Source organism: Canis lupus, chromosome 8 (assembly GCF_048164855.1).
Source record: "Canis lupus baileyi chromosome 8, mCanLup2.hap1, whole genome shotgun sequence".
Lineage (NCBI taxonomy): Eukaryota > Metazoa > Chordata > Mammalia > Carnivora > Canidae > Canis > Canis lupus.
In genome coordinates this window covers 17,542,626-17,555,938 of record NC_132845.1, presented here as the reverse complement: position 1 = coordinate 17,555,938, position 13,313 = coordinate 17,542,626, and the positions used below count along the sequence as shown (strand labels likewise).

The 13,313-nt window shown below is 34.5% G+C and overlaps 1 long non-coding RNA gene across 19 annotated transcripts in view; it reads left to right on the top strand.

Annotated features, from left to right (window-relative positions):
• Positions 1-13,313, top strand: part of LOC140637900 (uncharacterized) — a 381,100-nt gene that overhangs the window by 136,619 nt on the left and 231,168 nt on the right. For 2 of the 19 annotated variants that reach the window (XR_012034980.1, XR_012034997.1), the window contains exon 3: positions 9,983-10,042. The exons of the other annotated variants lie outside the window; for them this stretch is intronic. This is a non-coding gene — a long non-coding RNA (uncharacterized lncRNA). The remainder of the gene's footprint in view (positions 1-9,982; positions 10,043-13,313) is intronic. 19 annotated transcript variants of the gene reach the window in all.

Below are 13,313 nucleotides of genomic sequence, written 5' to 3'. Positions count from 1 at the left end.
TTGGCTTTGTGGACTGTGGCAGTAATGAGTTATTGATGGGAGTGAGTGCCAGGTGAATAACTATTTCTTTGAAGATCTCTTCAGGCTGTGGTAACTGGAAGCAGCACAGAAGGAGAAATTGATGGCCCATATTCAGCTTTTGAATAGTAAAGCTTGAAGAGCTTTTAGGTACTGAACAGCTTGAGGAAAGGCAGGATAATGGGACATAATTGTACTTATTATGCAGTTGAGGTATGTTAAAGAAAAGTCTGCTAATTCTGCTAAATGGTGGCATTTTGTAGCTCCTGTTAATATTTTTTAGTAGAGGAACAAGCAATGAGTTTATTGAGTCTTATTAAAGATGATCTCTTAAATCAGCTCTAGTACCTTGGTGTTTAATGGTTCAAGGCACTTCTCAACATTGCCTCGCTAACCCTTCCAACATCCCTGAAGTGTATGTGGGTGTCAAACATTTATGACTAAGATGGCTTAGCAAGTAATAACAAGTGACTCGCCCAAGGTTATACATAAGTAAAACACTAATTTCTCTTTTGTGCTACGCCCATCCCAGGTGTGTGTGTGTGTGTGTGTGTGTGTGTGTGTGTGTCTTTGTGTGTATGTGGTGCATGTGGCCCACATTATCTCAGGAGATTATCTAGCTTGCTTTGATAAAACATTCAGAAGCAATAAAAAAACAATCTAAGCTCCAAATCACTTTATCCAAGAAACTTTTCCAGATTAAGTTCTGTTCTCTGGTAAATAAAAGATGTAGGAATAAAAAGATTATTTTTGCTAAAATATATTAGTGCTTTGATGATTCTCTTTTGAGTGGAAGCTGTTAGAAGACTTTCTTCACATGTTATTGGTGTTGTATAGTGTCTATAATCTAGGAACTCTCTAAGTGTAAATTGGCAATGAGAAGGAAATTTCTTCCTTTGATTTGTTGAGTTATTTTATCACTTATTAAGTCGCTAAATCTTTTTTTTTAAGTACTTCTCTGTGATATTCAGTGTTGTTTATCGAGTATATCTAGTTTTCCTTCTGGCATATGGTAGCATTCATTGTATTTCCAACCCTCTTAAAATTAGGTATGGCTGCTTTGGCTTAGGTGATATATATCACTTTTGGTAGATGCTTTAAGAGCCAGTTTGTGATTTAGTATGTTTTTTCTTGAAGCCTAGAGTGGTGACCAGCAGCTTTTCAAATAGTGGTTGGGATAATGAATGACAACAATGATCAGTTATCCTTGACAATCTGCAATGGTTATGCAGCATGAAGAAGCAAAAGCTCCCATAGCCCCCAACCCCTTTTTAATTCATTAAGATTTGGCGTTGTTTTTCCCTTTAGCATAAGCTAGCCTACCCTGACATAAGAATTGGTACCTAGAATTTGGGATGCTGCTCTAACAAATAACCTAAAATATGTGGGACTGGCTAGCATGATTGGCTACATTGGGTGTGTTTGACAAGGCATTACAAGAAAGACTAATTTATTCTATTGAAAGATTTTGTATATTTGCAAGCTGGAATAAAAAGGAATAGAGAGTCCAAAAACACAGGGACTTGCATAATTGCTTTCGATTCAAACAGCAAAGCATAAAAATGAGAAATTCTTATAATTGTAGCAAGGGACACCTATTGTTACAACCTCTGGATGGATCAAGTTTCAGCCAGCAAATACTTTCAAATGAACCAAAAGGGCTAAGAGAAAAGATATTGAAGTTGTGGATCACCTGGAGAAACCTGATATTCCCAAAGTACCAGCAATTAAGACAGAGGTGGGGGTGGCAATAAAGCAAAGGAATATAGCAAATCGGAGAATTCTGTTTAGAAAAGAGCTATAATTTCTGGTATATGATAATTACTGTAACAAAATTGGTAAGAGGCCTACTAAGTTTTTAAGAATCTTGTATTCCAAGGAAAGGATAAGCCTACAAAACCCCTCAAGATTTAAAATGACTTTTGGAGTTATAATTGTCTGAGGTCAAGAAATAGGTTGAAAAGCTGCTCAGCTCAAAGGAGGGCATATTCCCTGATGCCCATTTTATATGTGGCCAAAGAGTATAATGGAGAGGAATAAACTTTTAGAAGACAAACCAAAGAACCACAATGAACAAGGAAGCAATCCGAGCCTCATTGAGAAGTATTTCCTACCTCTAGGATAAGGACCCTGAAAACATTTGCCCAAGATTTTAGACTTGAGTAGACAAGAGATCTGTGTGTCCTTTGCTTTATCTTTCCTGTATGGAGTAATGATAAATGATAGACCACTGTACATTATTTCAAGATCCTGGGCTTTAAGTTTGATGCTGTAATCATATAAAATTTTTGAGTTCTCGTGGGTAGATATGAATATGTTTTGTATAGAAGAATAAGAATGAATAAAATGTTTGAGAATCAGAAGGGCAGATTGCAGTAGTTATCAGTTTTGTTTACCAAGTTTTTCTGTTTCTCTTTTTAGACACATGGTAGGTTGGGATTTTCTTGATTCCTTTATCCAAAGACATGAAAACAGAAATTACTTCTGGATAAAGCTTAAAGGGAGTAGTCAACTATGCTCTCTTTCCTTTTTGTTTGGGTGCCAGCACCTCTCAAGAGTGCCTCCATTATTCTCATTCATTTGGGGAATATAAATAATAGTGAAAGGGAATATAAAGGAAGGGAGAAGAAATGTGTGGGAAATATCAGAAAGGGAGACAGAACATAAAGACTCCTAACTCTGGGAAACGAACTAGGGGTGGTGGAAGGGGAGGAGGACGGGGGGTGGGGATTAATGGGTGACGGGCACTGAGGGGGGCACTTGACGGGATGAGCACTGGGTGTTATTCTGTATGTTGGTAAATTGAACACCAATAAAAAATTAATTTATTAAAAAAAAAAAAACCAGAGTGCCTCCATTAGCACAAGTCTGTGTGGATAACAAACCTAAAGTCTGCAATGCTGGTCTGCAATGGATGTTGTTTGTTTGGAAAGTAGCCCATCATTGTTTTAGACCACCATTACTTTGGGGATTGTTTGCCACTGTAATGTATCCTACTCTGACCTGACAAATATATTCCCCAGTTGGAAAATGGGGATGTTAAATGCATATTTATAAAGTGGGTAAATTTAAAATATTCTATTTTACTATTGAACATTAGTATGTGTGTTTTTACACAAAACAAAACAACGGTCAAGAAATACTTAAGTTTCTCAAAAGCAATTTTACTCTCTATAGGAAAAGCGTCTTATTACCTGTGATATTAAAAAGTGTCATTTTGGTTGAACACTAGTAATACTAAATAACCTATGTGTCTTAGAATTTGATAACGGGATAAACACAGGCAGAGTTTAGACACATTTGTATTTGTAAATATTCAAACAAATTTATGAGGTTAATCAAATTTCATTATTTCTAATCCTGAATCTGATTTCCTACTGAGGCTGGGAAGAATTCTATTCTAAGCAAGTCACTAGAAACATAATGTGTGTATGGTGGGGGAGGTGGGTGTGTGTGGGTGTGTGTTGAGTTCTACTGAATCACTGGGCATAGGCTATTCTTGGAGGCAGCTAGGACGCTAGATTTAAAAGAATCATGTTCTCATCTGATATATAAATGCTATGTTCCTCAATAATTATGGATAGGTGTAGATTGCTCTGACATGAGCCTAAGCCCAGATTTCACCCTTTCCGTCAAAGGTTATTAATACTGTGCAATGTTCAATGCTTGTACTTAATAATATAGCAGTATTATGTTCTGTACTTATACTTACAAAGCAATTTTATAAAGTCTCTTATTTACTTTATGGTATCCTACAATGCCTAGGGAACAGTAACTTAGACAGAATCAGCCAACTACAATAACAAGCCAGGCATATTTTATTATTGCCTTAATGGTAGACTTTTGATATTCAATTACTCAACAGTTGCCTGGTGCTTGGGTTTGTGACTGCTTTGAGCCATTGATTTCTACCTCCTCCTTGTCCCTCCATGTGATATAAGAGGTAATCATTTGGTAAATGCTAAATCCCAGTATAATAATCTTGGTTTTGGCTACAGCCTTGGGACTTCATTGACCAATACAAAATTCATTTGCAGGGAAAGTATAGGGTAGTACATGGATTCTCAAATTTGGCTATACATGGGTATTTACTGGCAGGAGTTTTAAAAAGGCTGATGTTTGAGGCACATTCCCAGAAATTCTGATTTAACTGGTTTGGAGATTTTTTGAAAACTCCCCTGGTAATTCTAACATGTAACAAAAATTTAAGAATGACAAGTGTACTGGTTAAAAGCACATGCTCTGGAGTCATACAGATCTGGATTTATATTGCTGATTCCTCCATACTAGCTGTGTAAGCTTGGGCAAGTATTTAAATTCTCTGGGCTTAATTTCCTTATCTTTAAAGTTAGCATAAAATGTTACTGTAAGTTGTTTTACTGTATTGATTTACTGTAAATCTGTTTTAAATGGGTTAATGCATATGAAGAACTCTAAGAGTACCTGACACATAAAAAGCACTCAATGAATGTTTTAACACTAGATTAATTATTAATTCAAGGTTGGGGGTCTTGAAAGTAGGGTAAGGATTGACTTGCAGAACAAATTTTAGACATTTCAGAGAGAGGAAGCAACATGTGTAAAGGTGTTGGGTTGAGCAGGTATGAAGCATTCTGGGAATGATGTGAAATTCATTGAGGTGGGAGCATGATATTGAAAAGATAGACTAGAGAAAGGTGAGGCCGAAGACATTGCTGGAAACCAGATTTTAAGAGTTATGTATTCTAAGTGTTAGAACTGGGTTTTTGCCTTTAAATTAATAGCAGTTCTTAACACCAGTGTTTGGACACACTGATGTTTTGCAATTAATTGTGAATTATGTTGCAGGTAAAGTGAAAATTAGATTTTTTTATTTGTATTTATTCATTCCATAACAGTATTCTTCCTCTCTGGTATTCTGATATCTTACTTTGAATTTGGGAGAATAAAATAAAATGCAGCGGGTATGCCAGAAGTTACTCATAACATAGCTTATTTTAGGCCCTGACCACCCTTACTGATATAGCATTATTAGTTGTGGAGATTGAGAATTACTTTTATGTTGTGAGATGTAATTTCAGAGATATATTTATTATTTTTATCCATGGATGAACTTCTGCTTCAGGCCATGATGGAGCTACTGGTACTAGACTAGCTTTCCTGCTATAAACAATGAGTAAACAACTAGAAAAATGGGCTAATGTGTGGAACAACTCTTTTCAGATGTTAGACAAAAAGCAGCACACATGGTCTATGAAAGGTACAAAACAAACAAGGCAAGCCCTGTGATAACACTGTTTTCTCCCTAGAAACATTTACTAGACTACCACAAAGGGAGGGGAACCAAGCAGAACCTAATAGTCTTGCTGAGCTGTAACAGCAATCAGAGTTTGGGGAAGTGACCAAACTTTGTAGAACAAAGTACTGAAGATTAGGGAGGATGCAGAGAAAGAGCTTTACATACCTGTGTGGAGTACCACTGAATTTTTAGCTAAATAGTAAGTTACATGTGTTCAGGGCAAAATTTCCACAAGCCTTGACAAAGGACAATTTCTGGGAAAGAACAACTACCAAGGAATTATAAACTAAAAAACTTCCAGGGCTCAACACGGTGGGGGCCATTTGATGTGCAACCAGCCGATGAAGAGAATCCTCATGGCACACTCATGGTTGATAAAGATTCCAGAAATCCCAGGCCTTAAGAGTAAGAACAAATTAACCCTTGAGTAAAGGCTACTCTACACCTGCCCTAAAAACAACAACAGCAACAACAAAAAAACAACAATAAGCCTCCAAAGAACCAAGCTGATCTACAAGTAAATTAACTGCTTACCAGGTCTAAGACTAACATTTTTTCAAAGGTGAGCAACAAAATCTGGACACTGAACACTGTAGTGTTCACAATGTTCAACTTCCAACCAAAAATATATGACATGAAAAAGCAGGATACTGTGAACTCTAACAGTAAAAACAGATTCAAAAATAAGATGGAAAAAACAGATAAATTAATACTGATTATAACTATGTCAAGAATTTAAAGGAAACAAAAAATGAATAAGTAGAGAAGTAGAAAGCATAACAAAGAAAAAAAGAATCTTCTAGAGATAAAAGATTGCAATATCTAGAATGGATAATTCAGTGGATTTAAGAGCATATTAATCATTTAAGAAGTAAAAACATCAGTGAATTTGGATACTAGAAAAAGAAATTACAGGGCCTCTCAGACCTATGGGCAATGTCAAGTAATTTTGCATATATTTAATTGGCATCCTATTAAAAGTAGAGAGTGGGACAGAAATCCTATTTTAAAAAATGGCTGAAGTTTTCCATTTTGGCAAAAAGTATGAACACAGAGGTCCAAGAAGCCTAACAAAATCCTAACAAAGTAAATACAGAGAAATTTCCACCATAGCACATCATAATAAACTTGCTGAAAATCAATGATAAAGAAAAATCTATGAGCAGCCAGATGAATAAAAGGAAACATGCCCTAAACATGTAAAGACATGAATAACCAAAAACAACTCAAACTATAAGACAAAGGAAAGACTTTTTTTAAAAAAAGACTTTATTTATTCATGAGAGACAGAGAGAGAGAGGAGAGAGAGAGAGAGAGAGAGAGAGAGGCAGAGAGATAGGCAGAGGGAGAAGCAGGCTCCATGCAGGGAGCCCAATGTGGGACTCGATCTTGGGACTCCAGGATCACACCCCGGGCCGAAGGCAGGTGCTTTAACTGCTGAGCCACCCAGGTATCCCAGAAAGACATATTTTTAATTTTTACTTTATTATTATTTTTAAAGGAGTGACATCTTTTAGATCTGAGGAAATAACACCATCAAAATCAGAACAAAATGAAACAAAGCAAAACAAAAATAATGAGCATCATAGAATTCTATATTAAGCAAAAGTATCTTTCAAAAATAAAGACTAAATGCAGATATTTTGAGACAGTAAAAAAATATTTATTGCTAGAATATATATTTACAAGAAATGTTAAAGGAAAAATTTCAGGCTGAAGAAAAAATAATATAAGATGAAAATTCAAATTTACATAAAGAAATGAAGATTACTGGAAATAGTAGATATACAGTTAAGTATAAAGGGATTTTTTTCACTTAAGATTTTTCTTTAATAATGCATTGAGTACTCTAAAAATACAGAAGTGAAATGTACTACAGGAAGAATGGGGCATAGGAAGTGGAAAAATACTTCTGCCTGGTTCTTAAATTATTTGTGAAGTACAGTAATATTATTTGAAGGTAGATTGTGATAAATTGATGATATTGTAAACCCTAGAGCAACAACTGAAAAGAAAAATAAAATGAAAAGGTGGAATCTAATAAATTAAAAGAGGAGATAAAATGGAATACTCAAAAGAAAAATCAGTCTTTCCAAAAGAAGGAATTAAAGGAAAAAAGTACCAACAACAAATAGCAAGATGGTAGACTTTATTCCAACCATATCAAAATTACTAAACATAAATAGCCTAAACATATATATTGAAAGGCAAAGATTATTAGATTGAATAAAAAAAAATCAAAGGATGGCTAAATGCCATTGGTAAGAAATACACAAGTAAGTTAAAGTAAAATAATAGAAAATTTACACCATGAAAGCATAATAAATTTATAGTGGCTTTATTCATATCAGACAATGTATATGTCAGGAAAAGAACTATTAATGGAGCTTTAAAGGGATAATAAAAGAGTTCATTAAGTAAATAAAATCTTAAATGTGTATGCATTTAATAACAGTTATAAAATACATGGACAAAACCTGATAGAACTGAAAGGTGAAAATAAAAAAAATACACAATAATAATTGGTAATCTCAACATTCTTTCAGCAATTGATGTAACAACTAGACAGAAAATCAGTAATGTAGAAATCTTGAAAAATAATATCAACTAATCTGACCTCATTGACATTTGGAGACTACTGTACAATACAAATCCTTTGCAAGTGCTGTTTTGGGGCTATCTTCACATATTTAAAAGGATTTAAACCAAACAGTAGTTTTTTTTTTTTTTTACTGTAATAGAATTAAATTAGATATTAATAACAGATATCTAGAAAATCCCCACATATTTGGAGATTAAACAACACACTTCCAATTAACCAGTGGATCATGTAAGCAATTAAAAGGGAATTTTAGGGGCACCTCGGTGGATCAGTCAGTTGAGTGTTTCTTAGTTTCATCTCAGGCATGAACTCAAGGGTCTTTCATGGGTTGTGAGATCAAGCCCTGTGTCAGGCTCTGCACTCAGCAAGGAGTCTGCTTGAAGATCTCTCCCTCTGCCCCTTCCCCCACTTGTGTGTGTGGGCACACATGTACACATGCTCTTTCTAGAATAAAAAAAAAAAACATAAGAAAGGGGAATTATATAATACCTTGAGCTAAATGATTATGATAAAGCAATGTATTAAATTTTCACCTAATGCAGTACTTTTAAGGAAATTTATATTAGCTAAAACCATGCTTTAGGGGAAATGTATAGCTTTAAATGAGCATGTTAGAAAAGAAGAAAAGTTTAAATACAGTGATCTAAAATGTCACCTTAAGAGACCAAAAGTGAAAAAGAAAATTAAATCCAATTAGAAGAAAAGAAATAACAAAATAATTTGAAATAAATCATAGCCTAAACATAAAATTTAAAATTATGAATCTTCTACAAGAAAACAAGAGAAATTTCACCACCTTGAGATAAGGAAATATTTCTTATATAGCACACTAAAAGAAAGCATAGACTAAAAGAAAAGTGATGAATTGGACTTTATGAAAACTAAAAACATCTATTCTTCACAAGGCACTATTAAGAAAATGGAAAGGCAAAGTATTGACTAAGAAAATATATTTGCAATATATCTAGCTGCTAAAGGATTTACATGTAGAATACATAAAAAGCTCTTAAAACTCAGTATTAACAACTTAAATCCAGTTTAAAATGAGAAAAACATTTGAGAATACTTCAAACAAAAGAAGATATACAAAATGCCACAAGTACATGAAATTATGTTCAACATCCTTAGTTGTTAGGGAAATGTACATTAACATCACAGTGGATAACCCTACATACACGAATGCCAATAGTATGGAACAATCAGAATTGTCATATATTGCAGATGGGAATAGAAAGTGGTACAACTACTTTGGAATATAATTTGTTAATATCTTCTAAAACATATTCACTTAACACAGAAATTCAACTTTTAGGTTTTTATTCAACAGAAATAGAAACATTTCTAGATAAAACAAATACACAAAGACTTTTATATGAATGCTTATCATAGGTTATTATTATTATTATTATTATTATTATTATTATTATTATTAGCTCCGAACTAGAAATGTGCAATTGTTCATTGGTTAAACCAATTAACCATCCTACTCTGATAAAAAAGAGACTAATTATTGACACATGCAGCAATATGGATGAAGTTCAAAACCATTGTGCTAACCAAATAATTCAGGCATTTATACATAAATCACATGTTGAAGAGCTTTTGTTGTGGTTTGGTCAGTCACAAATTTAATGACCTACAATGGAATCTCCTAGGTGTCCCTTCTCGCTAAAAAGAATATTAAGTATTTTCTTCCTGGCTTATAAAATCCTACATTAAATAGCCCTATACTCCCAACCTTCCTGCTCCCCTTCTACTGAGCACCAGTCAACTCTCATCTTCAGACATAGGTCATCTTCTCTTCAGAGACTTTGCACCTGCTATTCTCTCAGAATGAAATACTCATTAGCTATATCTTTCCATGGGGAACTCCTTTTCACAATTTAAGCCGCTATTCAAATTTCAACTCTTTGGAAAGTGCTTTCCTAACCAAACCCTTACATAGCCGTGCTATCACATTATCCTGTTGTGCTTAGCATGTTATTAAAATCTCAGATTATTTGTTCATTTATTTATTGTCTGTCACTGCTACTGCCACTACAATGTAAAATTCACAATAGTACCTCTGTTGTCTTATTCCTCAGTATAACCCCAGTGCCTGGAACAGTGCCTGATACAAATATTTTTGGGATGGATAAGTGGAGGTAGGCTTGCTGCATATTTGAATGTTTCAGAATGATAAATATTCTGAATGAAAAATTAATCAAAGTATATTATCATAAAGATTTATAAGTATATATATTCTAATAAATATATATGTATATCCTGATTATATATGTTGTGTGGTTTTAGAGAGATTTATAGGACTCCATGTTAAGAATGACTCAAAGCAATAGCTGAGAGAATAGTTATCATCATTTCCTTTTTATTGTCAAATTGTACTTCATCCTAGTGAACCTATTTTATGGATCATTCATTCATTCAACACTTACTGAGAACCTTTGGGCAATGACAATTCAATGGGTACAAAATAAGATGCATGGGGAAAGTACTATAGAAGTATAGAGATGGAAGAAATAATCTGTGTTTGGAAAAGAGGTTGGGGAAGTGGGACAATCATTAAGAAGAACTTGCCATTTTGGCTTAGCCCTATATGATAATAGAAGTATGTCAAGTAGAGTGAGGAGAAAGGAATTTTCAGGCAGAGGGAAAACTTTTAGGAAAGGCAAGAGGAATGGAAGCTCAGGAAGTCATTTGTGGTGACTAAAGTATAGTGCATGTTAGAGCTTGGTAGAGAGTTGGAAAAATATGTTGAAATCTGATAATGAAGGATCTCCAATGCCATGCCAAGAAGTATATCTAGTAGGTAATTTAGGAACCATCAAAGGACTTTGTCTAGAAATGTGACATGAGCAGCTTTGTGATTTACAGGATAATTCTTGCAGTAGTTAGGATGAGAGAGTGAGCCTGAAGGCATGGACATTAGTTAAAAGGCCATTACAATTTTCAAGCAAGAAATGAGGCCTAAATTAAGGCAGTGGGAATCTGAATAGACAGGAAAGGACTGATTTCAGGATTAAAATTGATGGGTCTTGGGACCTATAGAGGAGTGAGGGAAAAAGAGGAGATAGAGCTGACTCTGAGTTTCTGGTTGGGAGTCTTGCAGATGGGGCTCTAATTGATCCGCTGTGACCTGCAATTGATTGGCCCTCCTGGTTCACCTCATTTCCTTCATTGACCTTTCTCCCCAACTTTAACTCCAGGAAAGAGGTTTCTTTCTACTTTGGGCTCATTAATACCTCTTTTCATTCACCAGGTATAGAACCTACTGGCTAATCAATCTGCAGGAGTAACCTTTCCTTTTCCTCTGTGTCAGCAGCTGAGTATCTTACAGATTGATTCAATATGCTCTCAGTTCTGTCAAAACTGTTTCAGGATACCTAGAGAGCTATTTCACTGCCTTGTAGGTTTGCACATCTTCTAACAACCTGCTGTAATACTTTAATTCATTCAACTTTTTCTTATTATCCCCTTGTATCCACTTATATCAGTTCATAGATGGTATCAACTCTGGCCTCAATGGTCTCTAAAGGTTTGTTCTTAGTCCTTATGTGGGATTCAATATTGAGATGAGTACTTCAGGGTAAAAAGGTGCACGAAGGGTGGTTTCTTACTTTTCAGAGTTTATAATCTAGATGAAGAGATGAAACTCGATCGCTTTTTCCTTTTCTTCCTTCCTTCCTCCCTTTTTCCTTCCCTCCCTCCTTCTTTCCTTTCTTCCTTGTCCTTCCTTTCTTCCTTTTTTTCATGCTTGCCTTCCTGCCTTCTTTTCTTCCTCCTTCTTCAGTTAAATAAAATTAAGCAGTGCAAAGGCAGTGAGATTGTGAAGATAAGTGAAATATGAAGGTTTCTGATCACACAACAAGCAATAATTAAGTGATAAATTATCTGGCACGGAATTGAAGCCTGGATTAACAGCGAAGGCCTTATGGAAAAACCATTACACATTTAAGGAATATTTATTATTAGTAATAATAACATGGAAGAACTCTCATAAATATAGGACATCTTAATTTTAGGATATTAACTAGCAAAAACAGGACTTTCACCTGGATTAGATAAAAAAATGTAGGTCATATGTTGGTAATTAGATAGATTAAGGGGTGATTTTTGAGGTTACGAATAAACTAGGATTGTGTACAAGTGAATAGAGTTTTCTAGGAATATATGATAGGACTGTACCTTTAACCTTTATTCATCAATAGTTGCATAAAGTCATATAAAGCTGGTTTATCTAAATTATAGACCATGGAACAGGATCTTATTAGACAGCATATGACAGCAAGGTTCAATGTGAACATGCAAGTATAAAACTTCTGAGTCAAAAATAATAAATAGTTTGAATTTAGGTTAAAAAAATGGATGCAGATAGCACTAGGGCAACCTGCTTTGATAGGCTGGAAAATTCTTGGAATTGTAGTTGTCTGTGTGTCATTGCTGCTGAAAAACTAATCAAATACCTTATTCTCCATCAGTGGAAAAAGATCATGGGCCAAGCATCTCCTGAAAATAGCATTAGCTAAATCACATGTAAAGTCTAATGTCCAATTCTGTGTCCCTTACATTCAGAAGGTCACATATAATACCACTGGTGATGTTGCAGAAAACATATCACACAGAAACTAGACAAGAGATAACTATACAAAAAATATGAAAAACCACTTCAAAATTTTGAAAGATCATGAAAGAGTGAATAGGTTTACTTTTTCTTGTTTCAGAGGGCAGAAACAGCAAGAACAGATACAGATTTGGATGAGGTGAATTTGGACTCAAATCAGAGAATTTTCAGTTTCTTATTCTAGAAAACAATTGAGGCAGTTTCCATCATTTACAAACAAGGTGCCCTTTCACTGAAAGTATTCCAACAAAGTCTAGGTAGATGGTCATTTGTCAGAGATGTAATTAAATGAAATCCTGGATAAGTGGGGAGCTAGAGGAGATTATCTATAAGCTTTCTTCTCAGGCCAAGTCCAAACACAGTCTTATTTTGTATCTTCTTTTAGTAGAAGAAGTTAATAAAATATTGACTAAATTAATAGATTAATACTAGAATTATGGGAAGGGAAGTAGAAGACTATTGAATCCTTCTTCTACTGTGTTGTAAAGTGTATATTTTCCTAAGAACATAAGGAAAATTTTGGTAGATATCTTGGAAGTTGTTTTGAATTGATTTATGCCAAGAATGGAATCCTTTACTTCATTTTAGTCCCAGGTTAAAAGGGAACTAGTACTTCATTCTACGCATTCTTTTTAAGTAGTTAATTGTCATATTGCCTCATGTGGAACAAATAAAAAGAACACCTAATTGTTAGGCTTCCAGTTAAGGTATTTGATTCCCCAAATACTGATGCTTAGCAGGCACAGAGCACTTTATATTTGCCAAGTTATTAATTTGTCTTCATAACTTCATAATAA